Genomic DNA, 23,764 nt, shown 5'->3' on the forward strand with positions numbered 1-23,764 from the left:
AGGCCCATATGCACTTACAAAAACCCACATCTCCTTTCCCAGTTTCACCTTCATTCACATTATCCTTGAGGAAACCTCCTTCCACTCCACTACACGTTTACCTATCTCTTCACTTACTAATATAGCCACCCCTTCCCTCCCTCGCCCTCTCTTCACTCCTGATAACCTCCCACTTACACTCCCAAACTTACACTCGCCCTTCCCTTTCAGCTTAGTTTCACTCAAAGCCAACACATCCATCTTTCTTCTCACAAACATACTACCTATCTCTTCCCTTTTACTCTCATCTGTACCACATCCACGCACATTAAAAGACCCAAACCATAGGGTGCTGGTCCGAGAACTTCCAGACCCTTCCTAAAAAAACAAGGATAACAATTAAACAAAACCCCCACTAAATTTATTTAAAAAAATAATAATAATAAGATAAAATAAATCGGGGGGGGGGAGGAATGTGGAGAACAACATCAATTTTAAAGTCAAATTGATGTCCTCCCCTGACCTATGCATTAATTGGGGCAACCCAAGTTAAAATACCTTCACCAAAAAAGCAACGCAGCATCAACAGCAAAAATTTCTCCAAAAACAAGTTTAGACTGACTACTCCAGAAAATGGGCAGCTATCACACCACTCTCTTAGGGATTAATTACTTTAGTGATATTTGTCCTAATTAACTAGAATTAGTGACTATTCATTTTAGCCAGCTTCTTGTCAAATGAGAGGGAAGGAGAAAATATACTGAACTTTTAACCTTTTACAAAAATGTAAACGAAAAAATATGAATATAAAATTGATTATTAGATACCAAATAATATAAAAAGAAAAAATATATATAACACAATATCAACTAGGAAGTAAAAAAACTGAGAAACATACTTTTCTTGATTTTCACTACACCTAATATTTTCTCTTATCACTTTCATTCAGTTTTAGTTATTTTCTAATAAAATACTTTAGTTCGTATTGGAAAAGGTAAGACAATTACCTATTTACGATTGTGGCTGCGAAATAACAATCACTTTCCTTGTCTTCAATCAGAACGTTGTGAGAGTCGCCAAAGAACCGACACCAGGAGAACCGATAGACTGTTCAAGTCGGGGCGTCGTTGTGTAGAGTCGACGATGAGCAGACCTCAAGACGGTGACGGGTCTTTCCCTCACGTTCACGATATAGAGCAGGGGTGAAATTCACCCCCAGGGGGGAATTTTGGGTTTTCTGGGGGTGATTTGTGACCACAGTCAGTTTACGCGGTGAGGAAAGCAATTTTAGGTTTTGGCCTATCTGGCCTGTCACCTGGGCTGGTTTTATACTAATTTGGGAAAAATATATAATTTGGAAAAAATAAAAGGGTTTTTAGTAATATTTGCATATTATTTAGAATGCACCTTTTGAAACAGACAATCTTGGAAAGGAGGGGGGAATGACATTCTGACAAATGGTGAAAGGGGTGAATGGGGCAAGCAAGGCTGAGAACCCTTGATATAGAGGGTCGACAGAAGAATCGACGTAAGACGGTGACGGGATCTTCCGTCACATTCACGATCGACTAAAAGTCTGTCTCTCGAGGATCTACATTTTTGTTTTTGTTTTACACTCTTTACCTTCTGTACTCCTTTCTCAACTCAACTCTATATCTAAACTAACTACACGTACTTATCGCTGTTGTTTATATATCAGCGTGGGTATTATGTTACTCAAGGAATACGTTAGGGTCGTTCTGGCCCCTCAACACAGTCAAATCAAGGTTCGTTCAGAACATCATTCCTACATGTTCCGCTCTCGCACCTCCACTATCCTACATGAATCACATGGATTGTTTTGTCATACGCACAAAACGAACTTCTATGTTCGGTACAGTTCTTATAACTATTTATAATTGTGTACCTGACACACACAGACACACACACACACACACACACACACACACACACACACACACACACACATATTACTACATCCAAGAAAGGTAACTTTTGATCCACCTCGTGTTCCACTGTGAACCGAATATCCCTGTCTACCAGAAAACAGAAAACAGCGGGTCACCATAAATTGAATAAAATCTAGGTGGGGCAATGTTACTAGCGGGGTCCCCCAGGGCTCGGTTTTGGGTCCCTTGTTGTTCATTATGTATATAAACGACTTAGACGAAGGGTTAAATAGTGATGTTAGTAAGTTTGCGGACGACACTAAAATAGGACGCCTAATTAGGTCAGGAGACGACGCCCAGATTCTGCAGGATGACCTTAATAAGCTGTTAACATGGTGAAATGGCAAATGAACTTCAATATCTCTAAGTGTAGCGTGTTAAACGTAGGGCTACACAACCCCGAAAATAGATACAACTTAGATAACACGTTTTTAGACAATTCTGAGTGCGAGAGGGACTTGGGAGTTCTGGTGAGTCCGGACCTTAAAACCAGGAAGCAGTGTATTAGCGCCAGAAATAAAGCTAACAGTGCATTAGGCTTCATTGCTAGGACGGTAACGAATAGAAGTGCAGAGGTAATTATTAAACTCTATCTAGCGATAGTTAGACCCATCCTTGTCTATGCGGTACAGTTTTGGTCTCCGTCCTACAGAATGGACATCAATTCACTAGAATCAGTACAGAGAAGAATGACCAAAATGATACAAGGACTCGGAAATTTGCCTTACGAAGAGAGGCTTAGGCACCTAAACTTACACTCTCTGGAAAGACGCAGAGTGCGGGGTGATCTAATAGAAGTGTTCAAGTGGATCAAAGGCTATAACAAGGGTGATGCAAACAAGGTCATCATAATAAAACAACAGGGCAGGACTCGGAGTAATGGGTATAAACTGGACAAATTTAGATTTAAGAAGGAAATAGGCAAGAATTGGTTTACTAATAGGGTGGTCGATGAATGGAATAAACTTAGTAACCATGTAGTAAGCGCTGAAACTATCAGTTGTTTTAAAAAACGATTAGACAACTTTATGGATGGGGATGACAGGTGGTGATGGATACGGAGCTGCCTAGTGTAGGGCTTATGGTCTTTTGCAGTCTCCTTTATTTCTTATGTTCTTATGTTCTTTATGTACCATGTTCAGCCTATTAAGTTTGGTGTTGAAATTGGTTTTCTCCGGGGCAATGACTAGGACGTCGTCTACATATCGAAACCAATGGAGGAAGGATAACGGCACGGTGGGTTTCTCGGTTCACAGAAAAGCTACAAACAAAAATGACCCCATTCACTACTTTTCGGCACATAGTGAAAGGATAAAGAGAGGAGTAAGAATTGGATTTTTTCTCAGAGCGTTCCGGGTATGCAGTGAATAACATATTGACAGAGAGGTCGAATACATTTTTAAAGTGTTCTCAGGACTTAAATATCCAGAAGGGTTACTCCATAGTTTGAAGAAAATAGCGCTTAAAATAATGAAAAAGAGAAAGGATGAGGTAAAGGAGACTAAGGAAGATGGCTTCATTGTGGTTCCTAACTCCGCAGAACAGGGCTGAAGATCGCCAGTACATCCAGTACGAAGATAGGTGAAGTAGTGAGAGGTAAGGGTAGAAAAGAACATAATAATAACAGCAGGGTTTACAGAATCCCATGTGGTGGCTGTGACTTAAACTACTTTGGGGAGACAGGAAGAGGCATACACAAGCGGACATATGAGCACAAGAGCGACCTGAGGGCCCACCGAACATCAAACGCCTTGGTGGTTCATGCGGAGAAATACGGACATTTACCTAACTGAGACGGAGTGGAAATATTAAAATAAGGGTTAGACAAGAAAAAACGAAAAATAGTAGAGGCCGCTTTCATAGCATCCCAGCCCTGCTGTAACCATCGTGATGGTTTTATTAAGCTATCCAAAAAGTCCGGTTGGATGGTCGTAAAGGAGTTGAAGGGTACGAGAGGGAGGGAGGGGGTGGGTTAAGGGAGGAACGCGGAATGATGTAAGGTATAAAATTGCTGATTTCCCGACCATGTTTGTACACTCTGAAGAAGCTCTGTTAAGAGCGAAACGTCAGCTAATAAAAAACTTCAACGGTTCTCGGTGTTTATCTCACCACCCTGCCACTCATTTTGTCGTCCATTCCTCAACATATATATATGTGTGTGTGTGTGTGTGTTTGTGTATATGTATATATATATATATATATATACACACACACACACATATACACAAGCACCTGAATTGGACCTAGAAAGGAACCCTGAGGAACTCCGCCCTTACGTACGTTGGAGCTTGCCATTCTGAACTGTTCATGTATGTTCAACCAAGTTATTTGGTTTTCATTGCTAAGCGAATTTATATAGTTGTCTCTCCTTTGGTACAATCTACAACTTCTTCTGGGCCCAGTTATATTAGATTATATATATGCTTCTCCGATTGTGGTGTTATCTCAGTGTGTTGCAAAAGTCTAGAAACTTGGTCGTGAAAGAATGCTTACGTCTGAACCGTTTTAAAAGTAGTAGCTTTTCAAGTCATGTTCGGTGACGTTGTTTTCATAATTGCCCTACGGTTGGAGGCCTTTTATATATATATATATAGATATATATATATAGTATATATATATATATATGTATATATATATATATATATATATATTATATATATATATATAATTATATCCAACATTTGCATATTTAATTTGTTTTACTTTATTTTTTTAATATATTTATTTGATAATCTTATGTATTCATTTTGTAGATCAATTTATATATATATATATATATATATATATGTATATATATATATAACATGTATATATGTGTACAATATATATATATATATATATATATATATATATATATATATATATATAACATAATTTACATATATTAGATACCAATTGTAATGTCATTGTATTTCATTGAATTTATTTTTTCAGATTCATTTCCTTTAGTTGATTGTTATTATATAATAAAAAACAACAAAATTAATAGGCTTCTTCCCACTGTATCACTTGACTTAGATGAGACGTCACTTGTAGGTTTCGACAAAAGTTAGCACCAGATAACGCGTATCTCAGAAGAGTTGTGACGGCCACGGGGAGTCTGTGAGCCAACCATGAATTGTGGATACATTATGTTTTTAGAAATATTACAGTGGATGTGAAAGGAATTTTTTTATAGAGAAAATATCACTATATAGAGACAAACTATGGGGATGATCTGTGGACACAGGCATTGTACCAAAACAACTAAAAAAAAACACGGGAAGCCCAGTTTTCAAGGGTGGAGACAAGATCTCAAATCATCTAAGCAGTGTATTTCAGCCTCATAGAAAGCAAATAATATTCTAGGACTGCACGATCTTTTGACTTCAAAAGACAAGATCTCAAATCATCTGAGCAGTGTATTTCGGCCTTTGAGAAAGCAGATAAGATTCAAGGACTGATAGCGCGATCTTTTGACTTCAAAAGCCCATCTCTCATTAACAAGCTATATAAATCGGTTCGCCCACACTTGGAATATACTGTTTCCGTATGGTCACCGAATCTCATTAAAGACATTGATAGATTGGAAAAAGTACAACGGCGAGCCACAAAACTGATTCCTAATATAAAAAATAAATCATACGAAAATCGACTAAAGCATATGAATCTGACCCCCCCAAAAAAAAAATATATATAGACTCAGAGGTGACTTGATACAGGTCTTTAAGATTCTAAAGGGAACTGACAACATCAAAAGTGAAAAAAAAAAATCACATTGAATGAGAATTCGACAAGAAATAATTATCTCAAACTGTCAGGAAATAAATATAATTTGGAAGTGGGTAGAAACAACTTCGCCAACCGTGTAGAAAATGAATAGAATAAACTTCCTGTAGAGGCAGTAATTCAGTTCGAAGCTTGAAGATTCGTTTAGATAAACACCTAAGCAAGATGCTGTAATGCCTGCCATTTATTTTATATTATTTATTTGTTATTATTTGTATGTTTATTTATTATTTGCTTGATTATCATTTAGTATTATTTATCTGTCAATTTATTATTATTTACTAGTTTGTTTATTAGTTAACTTTAGCTATGTATTTATTTACTTATTTATTATTATTTATATTATAATTCGTATTTATTTTTATACTTATTTATATTATTATTATTATTATTATTATTATTTATTTTTACTTACTGTATTTTATTTTTACATCCGACCTAGTTATGGACCAAAAGGTCTCCTGTCGGCATGCCCCTCATTCGAATCCTTAATCCTTTAACACTACCCAAAAATTACAGACCAGTTGTCCTTACATCGCACATAATACTTTTTTTTTTTTTTTAGAAATGTGCAAGAAACAAAATCATTGAATACTTGGAGAAAGCGGACAACCAAAGTCACCTCAGTGCCAACTAACCTGCCTCTCCAAACTTCTGGCTCACTATGACTAGATGTTTCATAACCTGGCCCAGGGAAATGACGTAGATGTGTTCCTTGACTTTGCGAAAGCATTTGACAAAGTCGACCACGGTGCTCTTCCCCACAAATCAAGTCCCTTTGCATGATAGGTAAACTAGGGAAGTGGCTATATGACTTCCTAACTGGACTGTGCAGACAAAGGACTACAAAGGAAAAGTATGCCGACAGGGGACCCTTTGGTCCATAACTAGGTCGGATGCAGAAAGAAATAAGATAAATAGATAATGATAAATAATGAACGGATAAATAATAATAAACAGAAATTATAATAATTTTTAATGAATAAATTATAATGAATAAACATATAGATGATAAATTATAGATAAATGACAGGCATTATATCATTTTGCTTAAGTGTTTTAATTATAGATAAATGACAGGCATTATATCATTTTGCTTAAGTGTTTATCTAAATTAAATTTAAAACTTCAAACTATACTACATTGCACTGCCTTTGCACGAAGTTTATTCCATTCACTTACTACACGGTTGGCGACGTTGTTTCTACCCACTTTCGAATTAAATCTACTTCCTTACATTTTTAGACCATTATTTCTTGTCTGATTCGCATTCAGTGTAAAAAGTTCGTCACTTTTGATGTCAGTTCTATTTAGAGTCATAAGATCTGTATCAAATCACCCCGAGTCTACACTATTTAAGGAAAATTGGTTCATCTGTATTAGTCGATTTTCGTATGATTTATTTTTGATATTTTGAATCAGTTTTGTGGCTCGCCGTTGTATTCTTTCCAATCTGTCAATGTTTTTAATGAGATATGAGGTTCGGTGACTATACGGAAATAGCATATTCCAAATGTGACCACAATTCAAAGGAGAGAGAGAGAGATGTCAGTGGAGTACCTCAAGGATCAATTCTGGGTCCTCTACTGTTTCTAATTCACATGGGATATTGGCACAAGTGTTAGAGGTTCATCTCTCCTTTGCTGACTACACAAGTGTAATCCGCCCTGTAACAGATCAAGAAGTGTCCAAACCACATCAAGATCCAGACGCAGTCTGGGCCAAGAGAAGTAACATGACCTTCAACTAGGGATTTTTTTTATGTTGGTGTGGCTCAGATAAGACGATAAAGGACACACCTTCACTACGTACTGAGAAAGGACATGAGATTACCCCATGTCCACACGGCAAAGAATGCTGCTTCCAACAACATATCTTGGAAGCAGTGACAAGAGCCAAAAGAATGGTTGGATGGGCCCTCAGAACCTTTGCCACAAGTAATGCTAACCCTGTGGAAGGCCCTAGTACAGCCCTTGCTGGACTATTGCAGCCATTTGTGGTCACCTCACAAGAGGAGCAACATTCAACAACCAAAGGCTGTGCAGAGGTCCTGTACCAAACAAATAGCAGGGCTGAGGACCTTGACTACTAGGACCGCATGAAGGAGCTGGGGCTATAATGACAGCAAAGAAAATGGGACAAACACAGGGCTTTCTATATCTGGAAGATCCTGGAACAAAAAGTGCCGGACCCAACAGCCTCGGGACTCCTGCAGCCCACAAAGAACGTGAGAAGAGGACGCAAGTGCAACAGAAGGAGTATACCATTCAAAGCCCCAGCAAGAGTTAAGACTCTACTGATGTCTAATGTGTCACATGATGGACCTAAAATTAATGCGCTGTCCAGAATTGTGAGGAATATAACTGGTTGCCCAGTGGACACATTCAAATCTACCCTAAACAGGTTCTTGAAATATGTGTCAGTCGTCCCCAGTACCGGGCTAACCAGCAGATGTAGGACCTCTAATACCATACCAGATCAAGTGGCCATTCCGGAGATGGACGCCGGATCCGGAAGCAGCGGTGGACCACGACGACCGTGAAGCAGGACCTAAGAACAACAAAAATCAAGCAAATTTGTGTAAAAAGTGCAAATCATATAGACTACCCTGAAGTAAGGTTTTCTGTAACTAGTACCTTTTCTTTGAATTTATGAAGGAGTAACGTTAAAATTATTATACAATTAACTTGTTTTTCTTTGCATTATTCTTGGGTAGATGTCATTTTGTATGTGAGAATTATTGGACAACGGTACATATCTATTTTAAGTGTGGATATTTTGTAATTCAGTCTGTGAAATCCAATCTACCGCTATTCCCGCCTTAAAAACAATTATGAGGATAGATATATGCTTAAAATTACAACGTTTATAAATCTAACATCAGAATGACAGACAAATCAAATGACATGCGAAATAACGAATATCATACAGCGTTTTGTAACAGCATAATATATTTCAGAATTCCAATAAACTGTGAAATAGTAGGTTTGATAGATAAATAGTAGTATATCAGAGTAATTAATTATATTTCCTTGTGAAATATTCTGGTTCCTCCATTTCTCTGCCCATCTGCGTTCGAATGTCAACAAATATTAGATCGAATTTCGTTGCTATTGATGGATCATAGGCAAGGAATCTGCTCTCTTTCAGCGTAAATATGAAATAATGATTAAGTTTGGATCTTTTCCATTTTACAGCATGCAGTTGATTTCAACAACAGAGATGTAAGAAATGAATATTAATCTGAAACCTAACCTGGCCCAATCTTTTCTAACCTAACATGGAAAATGGAAAATACCCTTAAATTTTAAGTCATGAAGCAATATGTGTCCTTGTACTAGCACTATGTAACCCAGCACTACTTGGTGCATGGTTGAATCGTCGGCGAATTAACTGATTCCTCCATGTACCCAGATAGACGAAAATTGGACGAATTTTAAAGTTGACAAACCCCACGAGTCGGTAGTTATCCAACCCCGTTATGGGTCACTATCTTGGATGCCGTGCGTAGTGCCCCTGCAGGGCCTGGAGACGGGAGTCCTGCAGGTTGAGCGATGTCCACCAGATTCTGCTGGGGCGCCCAGGGTGAAAATGCTTAACAACAGCATAAATTATGCTAAATTGGCCAAAATAACGCTGTATATTTTATTTCTCTACGTTCGGTTTCTGTTTTCATTATTATAATATATATATGTATATATATATATATATATGTATGTATATATATATATACATATATGTATATATATATATACATATATATATACATATATATACATATATATATATATATACACTTTTAATATAGTACACTTTTATGTGAAAATATGCTAAATATAGCATTATTATGCTAAATCAGGTCGCTCAGAGCACGCACTTCGGTCCCTGGCTCGTAGAGGTACATTAGCTGATCTGCCTGACTAAAAACGTCGGATCATGCACGCTCTGAGTCAATCCGCTACCGCCTGGATCGACGACGCAAGATCCACGTGTAGCTCTGTGGAGGCCGCTCACCCTCTCCAACAACCTCTGGGACAAGAGACAACAACCCTCTGTGGAGGAGTCAAAGGAAGGGGACAACCACAGAACTCATAGCTGCCGAAAGCTCTGTGGAACGGGAAGGGGGGACTGCCTGGGAGCTTGCTGCTCGGAGAGACTGTTATGAATGCTGGATGGAATCACACGTATCGGTGCTCAGATAGGAATTCTTACGTAAGAATGCAGAAGACTGCATGAGACCATAAGGCCTACACTAGGCAGTTCCATCTCCATTACCACCTGTCATCCCCATCCATAAAGTTATCTAATCTTCCCTTAAAACAACTAATAGTTTCAGCGCTCAGTACGTGGTTACTAAGTCCATTCCATTCGTTAACCGATCTATTGCTAAACCAGTTCTTACCTGTTTCATCCTTAAATCTAAATTTGTCCAATTTAAATCCATTAAAATTCCAAGCCGTTTATATATATAATAAGCAATAAGTGACCCAAAACCGAGGCCTGGGTAACTCCACTAGTAACACTGCATCACTTGGATTTTACACCGATAATGGTGACCCGCTCTTTTCTGTCACTAACCTTCATTCGGCTTTGGTTGTCGTGGAGAACAGGGTGGATCGATGATTGAAATTAAACGAATTAAATATTTACCAATCAACCCCCGACTGCACCATAGGATTAGCTAGGCCACTTCTACTCTGGTCACCGTCTATATATTTTATTCAGGTGATGCCCGGACCTTTCGGTAGCCAAGGAGGTGAGGAGGATTTTTTTTTTTCGAATATTAAACGTATGTATGCATTGTGGACATCAACAAACTGTGGCAGTAGAGTTAGGTCTATTTTTTGTTACAGTCTTCAATAATAGTGTTTTCTAGCTGGTCCTATACGATCAATATTATTGCGCAATATCCCGTACGGTACAATATTATTGACGGAGTAGGGGTGGTATTGAAGAGGCACGTGTGTTTGGCCTGTATATTTGATGTCTTCAATATATTGTGTCGTTCTTCAATACCATCCCTGCACCGTCAATATTATTGTACAATACGGAATATTGCGCAATAATATTGATCGTGTAGGGGCCGCTAATCTTCATCCTTCCACAAGAGCATAATTCATAGAAGAGCCTTGTATTCTATTCCACTGTCTTTATTTATTTATTTATTTATTTATATATATATTTATTATTATTACTATTATTGTTTTATTTATTTATCTTTTTTCAAGTTCGTTGATAATACCACATCTTCAAGTGGATTTTTTTTTTTATATTATTCTTAAATTATTGTAACTCTTGGGTAAGTTGTATTTCCAAGTAACTGAATATTAATCGAACTTTTGTAATTGATCATCATCAACCCTTTTCTTGGCAATTATCATTCATAATTACCCAGTGGTACCAGTGAATCTTTTTTATTTAATGGTATATTTCAGAGCTGCGAAGCACCATAAGTGTAATACGAAGCACTGTAAACATGCCTTCACTTAGCCACATTTTTACCATTTTATTTCGTTCCATTGAGGCCCCAAATTTGGGAAACCATCATAAAGATGGTGTCAAGCATCAGACGACATGACGTCATAGTCTGTTTAGTCTCTTCGGACGAGAAGACGCCATCTTTGTTTACCTACTTCGAACGACATGACGTCAAACTTTGTTTATTTTCTTCGAACGACATGATGTCATGGTTGATCTATTTTCGGACATGACGTCATATTTTCATTTGCTTCGAGCGACATGACATCAAACTTTCTATGATTTCTTCTGACGACATGACGTCAGGTTTTGTTTATTTTCTTAGGACAACATGGCATCGGATTTTGTTTGTTTTCGAACGACATAACGTCATAGTATATCTACTTCGGATGACATGAAGTCAATTTGTTAATCTGCTTCGGACGACATATCGTCATAGTTTGTTTATCTGCTTCGGGTGATGTGATGTCATAGTATGTTTCAGACGACATGACGTCATAGTTTGTCTGCTTCGGACGACATGACGTAATAGTTTGTTTACCTGCTTCAGACGACATGACCTCATAGTTTGTGTATCTGCTTCGGGCGACATGGCATGAAACTTTGGTCTCTCTCTCTCTCTCTCTCTCTCTCTCTCTCTCTCTCTCTCTCTCTCTCTCTCTCTCTCTCTCACACGCAGTAAAGAGTTATCTGATGATTAACAGATTAGGTACGGTTGGGTCAGCTGTCTTGCTCTGCTGAAGTCAGCCACTAGAGGGCAGACGCTGAGTAGGCGCTGGTCAATCCTGATCGAATTGTGATGCGTGATCGCTTAAAAAAAACCGTCGCAATTTGTCGTCAAAGATTAATGTCATGTGACTGGTGTATTTTTCTCGATTCGCTATCTTACAACAAAAGTTTTTTTCGCTCAACAGTGTTGCATAAATGCAGCGACGATGCATTTGTAGAAGTGGCGTCACTAATAGGTACTACAGTTGACGTATATTTACGTCGTAAATTAGACGAAGTCGTCTGCGATGACGTAAGACTCGCTCAAGTCGTCACTGTACTACTTGAAGATATTAAGAAAACCAGCGCTTCTATCCTTAATACAGGTCTTTAAGATTCTAAAGGGGAATTGACATCAAAAGTGACAAAATTTTCACACTGAATGAGAATTCGACAAGAAATAATGGTCTCGCACGGTCAGGAAATAAATATAATTTGGAAGCGAGTTGAAACAACTTCGCCAACCGTGTAGTTAATGAATGGGATAAACTTCTTGCAGAGGCAGTGCAATGTAGTTCAGTTCGAAGCTTTAAGATTCGTTTAGATAAACACCTAAGGAAGATGCTGTAATGCCTGCCAGTTATTTTATATTGTTTATTGTTATTTTCCTGTTTATTATTATTTGTTTGATTATCATTCATTATTATTTATCTGTCTATTTATTATTATTTACTATTTACCTGTTTGTTTATTATTTAAATTTACGTATATATTTATTTATTATTACTCGTATATTATTATAATATTATGTATATTTATTTATCTATATTATTATTATTTATTTTATTTGTTTATTGCATCCGACCTAGTTATGGACCAAAAGGTCTCCTGTCGGCATGCTCCTCCTTAGTAATCCTTTGAGGATAGTTCTAAGGAGAGTGGCAGAACGAGGATTATTCTCTCACCGAAATACGTTACTCAGGGCCGTAGGGGTGTCGATAAAGTAAGTCTGGGGTCAATGACCGTGCGGAGGAGCTCCGGAGGAGAAATCGGCCACTGTGTTACTCAGAAGTGAATCAAGCTTTGACAGTAATAGTAGTAATACCAAATAATAGTGATGTTCATGATTACGTCACTATCACCTCCAGGACGATGGTGATAAGAGTGGGAAGCCGGCGCTATGATCAAGATAAACAGCGCCCATCAGTAGACAAACGAGTATAATTAATTATAGTGAAGGGTTACCACCACAGCGGTAATGACAGTTTGTGTGTGCGTACGTACGTTTCCCCTTTCCCACCCAACGGAAACTCCGCCCTCCCTTCCTCCCTCCTAACCTTCTCTGCGGGAGATGCATGGCCGGTTTAGCTGTGCACACGCTAATGGCTGTTGTGTAGTCGGGCCGGCGCTGGATTGTGGATCGGCTGAACTGAGCTCTTCACAGAACAGCGGTTATGTTTTCCTCCCTCCCTCCCCTACTCGAACGCGACGGCGATGTGACGTCAGGACGCGCTCAGTGTTATGGCGGGAAAGCAGGTGCATTTTTAGCTTATTCAAATGTTAATTATTCCCGTAATCTCGTTTTTCATTTTTATAAAGGGATTTATTGAAATATAAGATTGTTTTTTAACCGTTCAAAAGCGTCGGGAAATATCGTGAAGAGTGGAACCGGTAATGGCATAATATCGTGATGGTTTCTCAAGTTGCCTTGTCTAGGTATGTCGAGTTGCAATTTTTTTAGATTGTTAATTTTATTTCAGTCTGCGTTCATTACGAAAATGCTTTAGAGTTTGGTAGGCGTAAACAGTGTTAGTATCGAATATCATATAGCTACTACCCTTGCATTTTCTTTGTTGTGGCCGTTGGTGCTGTCGGTGAAGATGAAATCATGCTTAATTGTTGACATGTTAGCAACATTGGTATGTGTGATGACCACAGGAATAACACTTTTTACGGAGATGGTGGATATGAGATTGGTATTATTAAAAGACCATTTTGATGACAATGGTGACTAGATTGGATGTGATATTGATATAGAGTAGCAGCGCGTGTGGTTCCAAAGGAGGAAATAGGTTGGATGGATATCATGAATAGTGCTTGTGAAAATAACCACGATAGTGGTTGTGTTTTATTTGGTGGTTATGGTTTAAAAAAAAGTGCATACTTCGGGACTTCTAATAAACAAATAGAAATAAAGTAAAACATAAATACTATGTAAAAATATGATTATATTCTTTATAATAATCATTATATTAATAATAACAGTAATGATATGACTTAATAAAGCAAAAATTAATGTAGTAAAATTTAATCAATATTATATTTCAGACTACAATATTTTGTGATAGAGTTTCATTACAAATTCATAAAGTATGACCTAATAAAAGTATAAATAAGAGAATAAGTTTAAAAACAAAGCCCCCTATGGCAAACAAACAAATGAATAGATATGTAAATAAAAACTGACCCCCCCAAAAAAAAAGATAAATAGAATATGAAAAATGTGGCCCCCCCCAAAAAAAATAATAATAATAAAAAATAAATAAATAAATAAATAGAATATGAAAAATGTGGTGATCTTGTGGCGGTGATGATGGTGCAAGGGCTAGTGATACTCTTGGAACAGCGGTGATGTTTGATCGATAGTTATGGTTATGAGGAGGATCAGTGGTGTCAGGAAAGAACAAATAGAAAAGTATGAAGTTTATATATATATATATATATATATATATATATATATATATATATATGTGTGTATGTGTGTGTGTGTGTGTGTGTGTTTATTTATTTATTTTATTATTATTATTTTTTTTTTTTTTTTTTTTTTTTATCGTCTTCCACGGGGTAGGCCGGTGGTCCTGTAATGCGTTCGAGGATGAAAAGCGCGCGTGCACGCGCACACATCACGTTGAATGTTTAACATATTTCGTTATTCAGCAATTGATTCATAATTGAAATTATTAATAAACGGGATTGTATGAATGTGATGACAAAGAGACAATTTACATCGATCTGCTACGCGTGGTGGAGCGGTGTTGTTCATGACGAGCCTACGCCGGGAGGCGCTTAGCTGTGGCCATGGCAGCCACCTCTGTCCCAGGCTGCCGGGGCGAGTTGACTAAAGATAATAGATAAATGGATAAATTAATCAATCAATAAATAAAGTTGAAAGACACAAAATAGAATTGATAGATAGATAAGTAAATAATATCAATGCATACAATAAATAAATTTAAATAAATAGATAAGGATAGAATACACAAAACAGGTTAGATAAATAGGTAAATAAGTCAATAAATTGATAAAGATAAAAAAGATTGCAGACGATGGAGATGTCTTCAGACGAAGGAAAGGGAGTGTGTATGGGGGGAGGGGGGTGGAATTGCCCCTGAAACGTTTCAGGAGCTCCTTCAGCTTCAGCTTCATGAATATTCTGACCGGTGGAATGCGTGGCATGTCACCGATCAATAGCATCTGGTACGCGGCGGAGGAGCATTTGCTAGAGTGGACAACAACAACGTTAATTTTCGACATTAATAATATTGTTTTCTCGGTGAGGTGAATCTGTGGGGACGGTCAAAGCTCAGCGCTGCATCAGGTGTGACGGTCCACAGTTCGAGTCTTGCACTCGGACGTCGGTAATTAATGTGATATGATTGCCCATAGATCATAACACTTCCGCACTTGATGTGGACAGTCAGTCTGTGCATTGGAGCAGTGTGAACGAATAAATACGTCTATGTATATATATATTACACGGAGCCCATAGATGAAGAAATCCCTCTCAATATGTGCCACGTCACTCCTGCAACCTTCTGTCTCATCCCTTTAATCCCATCTCTTGGCATACAGTCAGAAAAAAAGGTGGGCTAGTCAGGAAAGAGACCAGACTGAACTGATATATACTTACGTGTACGTATGTATTTGTATATATGGCTTTGGACTCAAAAGGGAAACCATTTTTCGTTCGATCTTGTGAAAATGTCATTAATTTATTCCCTCGTCTCCATTTATTTATCCTTTTTTCCCACATTGGGTTTCCCGCCGCGGGCCCGGCTGCTCTTCTCTCTGCCACGGTGTGTCCCATTGTGGCGAAATTGCAGAACAGCTGGCTGGAAATCAATTACGGCTGTGAATGGAACGCTAGCGTCGCTATGCTGTAAGTGTCGCAGCAGCAAACACACACACACACGCGCGCGCGCGGCTGCCACTACGAAGGTCCGGGTTCAAATCCCCCCTACGGCTGAAATAATTTCAGAATCGCTGCCCTGCGGGTTGTTACTCCAACTCTCGTGGGCGGGGAGTTGGGTGTTTTTGTAAGGTCACAGCATTACCCATAGATCGGTCATATATGAGCTCTAAGCTCTCTTCCGGGAAGGAAATAACTGTCGATCAGGAGTCCAATACATGACCGAAGACCATGGTGAACCACACACACACACACACGGGTTCAATGCATTGTCAACAGGTATCATAGGTTCGAATCCCAATCGCTTCAAGTTACCCACAAGTTGTTGCTCTTTTTCCCGGTAGCTCTCCTTGCGTATTGAACCCCGTCACCCTGCAACTACAGGATTCGAATCTATAGGTAAATTCAGGATAGCCTATTGAACGACATTGGATATGTGCGAATCCAGAAGCCGTCACCTTTGCCTTGTGTGCAAGGTGGTGGAGCCTATAGTCTGTTTGCTCCAAGGAGTCCGTTCGGGGTGTAGCGTATGTCGTGATTTGATACTAGCCATTCTCCCAAATCAATCTCTCTCTCTCTCTTATTTCCCATCTATGTTCTATTTGAAATTGCTCTTTTATATATTCTGTGTACAGTAGAGGAAGCTGTATAGTACAATGAGTATCAATTTTTAGGATAATCACAATTATTTGAATAAATTCTATGACACAATGTGGCAACATCGCTCTGTCCTTCCCAGTTTACCGCGCCGGGGAGGTGTCACAAACGAGACAGGGGATGGGATGAGTAATAATTAATATAATCGATGTTATAATCCTAAAAAAAAGTTATACTCATTATACTATTATAGTTTCCTTTACTATATGCAGAATATTGAAAAGAATCAAATAGCACATAGATGGAAAATTAGAGAGGTTGATTTTACACGATGTATGCCGCACGCTGAACGACCTTGGAGCACACAGACTAGTAGTTTTTCATGGAATTAATATATGTATTAGATAAATATTTATTTTTTCATGTAATGTGTGAAACTCGTCGATATTGTAAATTCAAGGAGTAATGTTTTTTTCGTCACTAATGTAATTTATTCTTAGTTAAGAAAAAACAAATTTTTGTTGTTGTCATTGTTAGTATTAGTGTTGTTGATATTATTATTATTATTATTATATTTAGGAAAAATGTATGACGCTGACGATCTGACGTCATTGATGAGATGCCGTTATTCCCATTTTGCCAAATAGTATTTAGTCAAATTACAGTTAAGACTACCTAACGAATTTTGGCGATATAGCTCACTCAAGGGAATTTGATGAATTGCAATTTGGCAATACAAAATTTGACGAAATTCTATCTAACAGTACATAGTTTGGCGAAATGCTTTGTGGCGTTACATAATTTTGCAAAATGCTATCTGGCAGAACGTAAATTGGCGAATTTTTATTTTTGAAAAGATGTGGCGAAATGCAGATTGGCAAAATGTTGTACGGCAAACTTTATTTGGCGAAATGCAACTTGGTGATACGTAAAGTCACTGAGTAGTCCTGCTCCCCTTTTTATTTGACACTTTTACGATTGTGCAATTTACACATTATGTTCTGATGGACAGCCGACGCGCCATAAAGTGACATGACTTAGGTTGTATATATATATATATATATATATATATATATATATATATATATATATATATATATATATATATATATATATATATATATATATGTACAACACTGAATGGGTCCCAGTGACTGGAGATACATTTTTATCAACCGCAATGCACTTTCATTCTAAGCCATCAACCTCGGAAGAACCGTGGAGGCAACATGCAGAAATTGAAACGTGGTACGCGTACCACGGACGTACCACGTTTCAATTTCTGCATGTTGCCTCCACGATTCTTCTGATGTTGATGGCTTAGAATTAAAGTGTATTGTGGTTGATAATGTGTGTATATATATATATATATATGTATATATATATATATATATATATATATATATATATATTGATAAGTATTTTAGACAAATTATTTGGATGATGGAGAACATAAACACAGGGGAAGGCTCGGAACCCTAAACACTCTAACGTTTCGTTCGCGTAGAACTTCTTCAGAGAGTATATGTAGAACTGCAATTGAAGTTTATGTACTAAATCTAATTATCTTTTCGGACACTTGGGAAAGGTCGTTTTTCTGGCGTGTTTTAGAATTAAAATACTAGTTTCTTTAGCTAAATTGATAAACCCTCCTCGATGATTCGATGAATTATTAGTAGAAATATATGCTGATTCAACAATTCTTCTAGTGAATTTATCAAAACCTTTATGTAGCACTTCAGCTTCTCTCCAGTTTGGTAAATGATCGAATTTTTCCGCATGAACTACTAAAGAATTAGATGTCCTATGTGCTTTTATGTCGTTTTTATGTTCATAAATTCTTTTTTCTAATCCTCTTGACGATTCGCCAAAATAAGCCATTGAGCAACTATTGCACGGGATTTTGTATACGACGCTGTTTTCGGAATTGGTTCTCTTTTCAGAAGTCTTTATTAAATCACCTATCCTCTTGTTAGTTATTTTAGCTATGTTTATACCCGATTTTGTTAAATATTTGTCTATTATTGGTGACGTTTCTGAGCCAGGTACTGATATAAAATTTGTATTATTTTTATCATTTCTCTCTTTCCGCGATTGTAAATATTTATTGCTTTTCTTTTTGTTCTCCTCAACATTCCCTCAGGATATCCAAGTTTGTCGAAGGTTTACATAATGTAGTCAAATTCGCCTTCTAGGTATTCATTGCTACAGATTCGTTGTGCACTGAGAAAAAATCCTATTACTATACCACTCTTTGTCCTATCATCATGTGTGGAGAAGTAATGTACTAAATCCTCTTTGTTTGTTTCCTTTCTGTATACTGAGAAAGTTACAGTTTTTCCTAGATACGTTAATACGACGAGTGGGAAAAACTAGATCCAATTTTGGGAACACCAAGGAGGAACTCAACACCATCTCCTGAGGCAAGAATTGCGATTCTTTCAGCCTTCTCCCGACCAGAACTTGCTACAGTTATGTCAGGCAATAGCTTGCCATCCCAATGCAACACGAGAGGTGTATCACGTGGAATTCTTGTCATGATGTCAGCCTTGATGCTGGTTGCTGCTTCTTCACGGTTCTTTTTCCAGTACCGGTAAATCGAACTCTGAGACAAAGTGATTTGTTCGATGTCAATACCAATAGACTTTGCCTGAGCCCCCAGTTGGTGCATTGCTTTCCTGTGAGACACGCCAGTACGATCCAGAGCCGCCGTAACTTCAGGTTTCAAGAAGATATTCTTGGGAATCGATGGACCTGCAGATATAGCATCCGACTTTTTTTTTTTTTTTGTGACTGTGAATTTGAAAGGAGTCATCTGCAGAGGACTCTGAAGACGAACTGGAATCAGCTAGTGTCGATGAGCTGACGACTTCGACGGTTAGTCGTTTTTCCGCCTCAGATTTCTTCTTGCGTTTGTCTTCTTTTTCTTCTCAAGAGACTTTAAATGACCCATGTCAATTCCAGCCATGCTCGACTGGGAACGATCCTCTCGTTGGCTCAACAAGAAGGCTTTATCTTCTTCATTTTTCATCATTATCAGCGCATCTTTGTGAGCAACGTCGAAGATTTCATCAAAGTCATCACAAAACATTTGTTTCTTCATGCGCTGATTCTCCGAATCCCGCAGACGATTCTTCTTGAGACCTTCGTATTTCGTAACCAGGTCTGTAAGCTTCTTTTTGGCGTAAAATAGCGTTGTTGTAGGGATTTGGGCCTTCGCCCAGAACAAAAAAACTGCTTCCACAACTGCCTTCGCGCTCTCGGACTTAGTGCACTTCAAGTCGAGGTGATGGTAAAAGAAGTGCTTTAGAACTTGATCATTGGACGGGAGTCTGGAACCAGTAAGTTCTTCCTCAGAATGTCCAAGGAGCCAAACTGATGCTGCACGACGTCTAGACATTTCAAAGTTCACCTGCGTTATGCAAGAATATGAGAAGAGAGAATTAGGTATTTTTTTTGCATGGGCTTAAAAAGTGAACAATATGAGCGACCTTTAAATCTTCACAGATCACTGCATAATTTGGCACAAATTCAGCTTATATAATTAGGAAACGGGGCAACATGCAGCTGAAAGTATACACGCACCTTGCAATTTTACCCTATGGGTTTGAAACACCCTAATATATATATGTATATATATATATATGTATATATATATATATATATATATATATATATATATATATACTAAACTCGTAACTGCTGGAATTCACATTTAGAGTAAAAATGCAGAAAGAGAATACATGGGATTCGTGACTTAGATTTATGAAGGAAACATTCAAGAACTGATTTACCAATAGTGTAGTTAACGAATGTAATAAACTTAGTAACCATGTAGTTAGCGCTAAAACTATTGGTTGTTTGAAGAGAAAATGAGATAACTTTATGGATGGGGATGACAGGTGGTAATGGATATGGAACTGCCTAGTGTAGGCCTTATGGTCTCTTGCAGTCTCCCCCATTCTTATGTTCTTATACAAGGTCAGATCACATGACCTAGCGGGTGATCAGAGAAGACCTGTTCGGAATTATTTGAAGAAAGTATTGCAGAGGTCAATAATTTTGCGAAAATTTGAAATTGTTTTAGTGATTCACATTGATTAATGTTTTTTCTTTCTCTCTTTCAAACTACAGTTGAATTGATACATCGTGGTTGCATAATGTTCCTCCCAAGTGTAACTGAAAATGGTAGGCTTACCTAGATATATATACCAGTTCTTTTGTGTTCTAATATTATTATTCTGGTAAGTAGTTCTTCATTTACGCGATATAGAGGGACCGTGAGGCATCGTGCAAATAAATAAAAAACGCGTAAATTGAATTAAGGGGAAGGTGGAAGGATACCATGGAATTCACCTCATAAAATATTTTTGAGCTCCAATAATAAATAAATAAATAAATAATAATGATAATGGACCAGAGTCATATTAATTCAAGCAGACGGCATTATGCAAATAAAATGTATTATTTCATCAGTTCGGTAAAACCAAATTCGCATAAAATAAACTCGCGTAAATTAAGAACTGAAATCGCGACCCGTCAGATCGACATGAAGCTGGTTGCAACAGATGTTAAGCACACCTGGGTTGGTTCGCGAATAAAACTTTGTTTTGTTAATTTCTATAAGTTCTCCAGTTTGATAGACTAAGAATGTGTTTCTATTTTATAAATCATTAGAAGTGATGCCAGAGTCGGTACATATTCAAGAAGTGGAACATTAATGACTTTATTAAGGACTCCTTGGTAATGAAGCCAAGCGATCTGTCATTATAAACATTAGACTAAACAGATTTCGAGGCTTCATGTAACTATAAATATCAATTAGTCAGCCATCATTGAGTCCACTGCTGAACAAGGGCATCTTTTGTAACTTTCCATGACTCATACGACTGCGCCAACCTCTGCTACGTCACTCCTGCAAATTTCTCTATTTCGTTTCTCCACCTTCTGTCTAGTATCCCTCTTCCACGCTTCCCATCTCGCGTCAAGGAATTAAAATGGAAATAAGTTAATGTGGCGGGGATGGGTTGAGTATAGATTTCTTAAAATGTTTGTAACTCGTATGCATACATAAGAAATCGTGCTAACCTTGCATCCCACTTGATAGCTGAGTTGGTTAAGTCATTGTCCATTTGTTTCGTATTGGCTAGGTTCAAGTCGTCAGCCTGACAGTCTCAGTTTCTAAATATGCTTCCGTCGAGGTACATATTCCTGTTAGTCTCGATCGTGTTTGCAAAGAATTCAAATGGAAACAAGTTAATGTGGTTGATATGATGAATATCTGTACTGGGGACCGTTCAGTATTTGTTGATATGAAGTATATATATATATATATATATATATAGATAGATAGATAGATAGATAGATAGAGAGAGAGGTAAACTGAAACAATATAGTTTGTGAGGAAGTCGGAAAGGAAGCGAATTATAGGCGACTGTGTGCGGTTCATGTGCGTGTTGTATTTGATTACCTCTTATAATAATCAAACCGTCATGTTTCCCAATCAAACTGAAATAAAATGAGATGACATAAAGATAAATTTGAATTAGACTAATGAATGCTTTTATTAGGTTGTCATGCAAGAAGACAATATCTGTACTAAATTAATGTCCTCCAAGAGTAGGCTAGTAACTCATGTGATTGGTCTATATTAGTATGCCCCCCCCCCCCCCCGTAAGATCAGTGTCATTGGTGGAAGTTCAGATACGCCATGGGGGCATTATTTATTTCCTGTGTTAAGTAATATTGAATTAGAATTAATTGAAAGACAAATGTAACTCACCAATATTAATCCCTCAGGACATGTCAGTAGTAACTTCCTCGTCGGGGGTCTTTCCTAGCCTTCCATTTGCCCGCTTTTGATACGTTTATCATCGCTACAACCATCATGTTAGACTGGTAGTCTTGCGCCCACGTTGGGCAGCCAATATTAGGCTGGTTGAAGGCAAACTCGAATGGAGAGAACTTGTTTGTTTATTTAAAAAATAATGTTGGGTGCCAGTGTTATGATAGCTCGCTTCTAAGAGCGAGAAAATGGGGGAGGGTACGGGACGGTGAGGGAGGTGACGACTGTGTTTCAGGTCGTGTCCCAACTTGGTCTGATTGCGTGGGAGGGGGGAGGAGGAGGAGGAGGTGAAAAAGCAGGAGCAGCGAGCCAGGCTCACGTATGATGCTCCGAGGCGATCTGGATTCTGGATTCTGGATTCCAAGGAAAGACCACCTCGCTTGCGCGGGATCGGGTTTTGTGGGAGGGGAAGAATGTCTGTAGGAAAATGAAAAGATAGTAGCGTATAAAAGAGGGCTATTGCCACCGGGCGAATTGCGAGCCATTAGGGGTTTATTTGTGGTCGTGGCTCGGGAGAAATGGACCGGGAGCTTGGAGGGCAGCGCTTGACGCCGGGGTTAGGATTAGGATCACCAACGAAAGTTTAGAAAATGGTAGGAGGCGTAGTAGTAGAGAAAGGTGGAAAAACGGAAAAATCTTTAGTGGGAGGTAAACTGAAATGAGAAGATGTAGTAGAAGAGAAAGTTAGAAAGGAAGCGAATTTCAGTCGAAGAAAAAGTAAGTGTAGATGTTTGTGCGTGTGTTGTGGCTCTGAATCTTCGGCGTTGGTCCATCCTTTATATACACGGGCAGGTGATGACCCGTGCTCCTAATTGGCGTGAGGTCAAGTGTGATGCGTGAGAAGTCGGTGGCAAAACGTTTGACGCCGGTGACTCACGAAGACTGAGGGTATGCGTTCCTCAGTGAATCCAGTGTTCATATCACGTGCTTGGCCAAGGTGCAGGTTGGTCATCGCTGGCCGATAGTGTCACTGCACGTGTGTTTCCTCAAGGAGGCTTTGTCCCACCCTTGGGTCTCAAGGAAGCTCTAAAATCTAGATCGAGTCACGCGGCTGGGGGTGGGGGACGTGAGCGTGTCCCATGGGACCATTTGCGGGTCAGTAAGGCGTGGGGCGGCCAGAGAAGAAGTGAGGACGTGAGTGAGCTCCTAACACACCACCATTGTCATCGTCACCATCGACATCGTTATCATCACCACCTTCATCATCGACATCGTTATCATCACCACCTTCATCATCATCATCATCATAAC

The 23,764-nt window shown here is 38.4% G+C and overlaps 1 long non-coding RNA gene and 1 pseudogene across 1 annotated transcript in view; both read right to left on the bottom strand.

Annotated features, from left to right (window-relative positions):
* Positions 1–924: 924 nt before the first annotated feature.
* LOC143036910 (uncharacterized) overlaps positions 925–23,764 on the bottom strand; it is a 43,227-nt gene continuing 20,387 nt past the window's right edge. The window contains exon 3 of the long non-coding RNA XR_012967418.1: positions 925–1,216. This is a non-coding gene — a long non-coding RNA (uncharacterized LOC143036910). The remainder of the gene's footprint in view (positions 1,217–23,764) is intronic.
* On the bottom strand, positions 19,141–20,068 carry LOC143036640 (uncharacterized; annotated as a pseudogene).

This window comes from Oratosquilla oratoria, chromosome 21 (assembly GCF_046742065.1).
Source record: "Oratosquilla oratoria isolate Oo_2021 chromosome 21, ASM4674206v1, whole genome shotgun sequence".
NCBI classification, from domain to species: Eukaryota; Metazoa; Arthropoda; class Malacostraca; order Stomatopoda; family Squillidae; genus Oratosquilla; species Oratosquilla oratoria.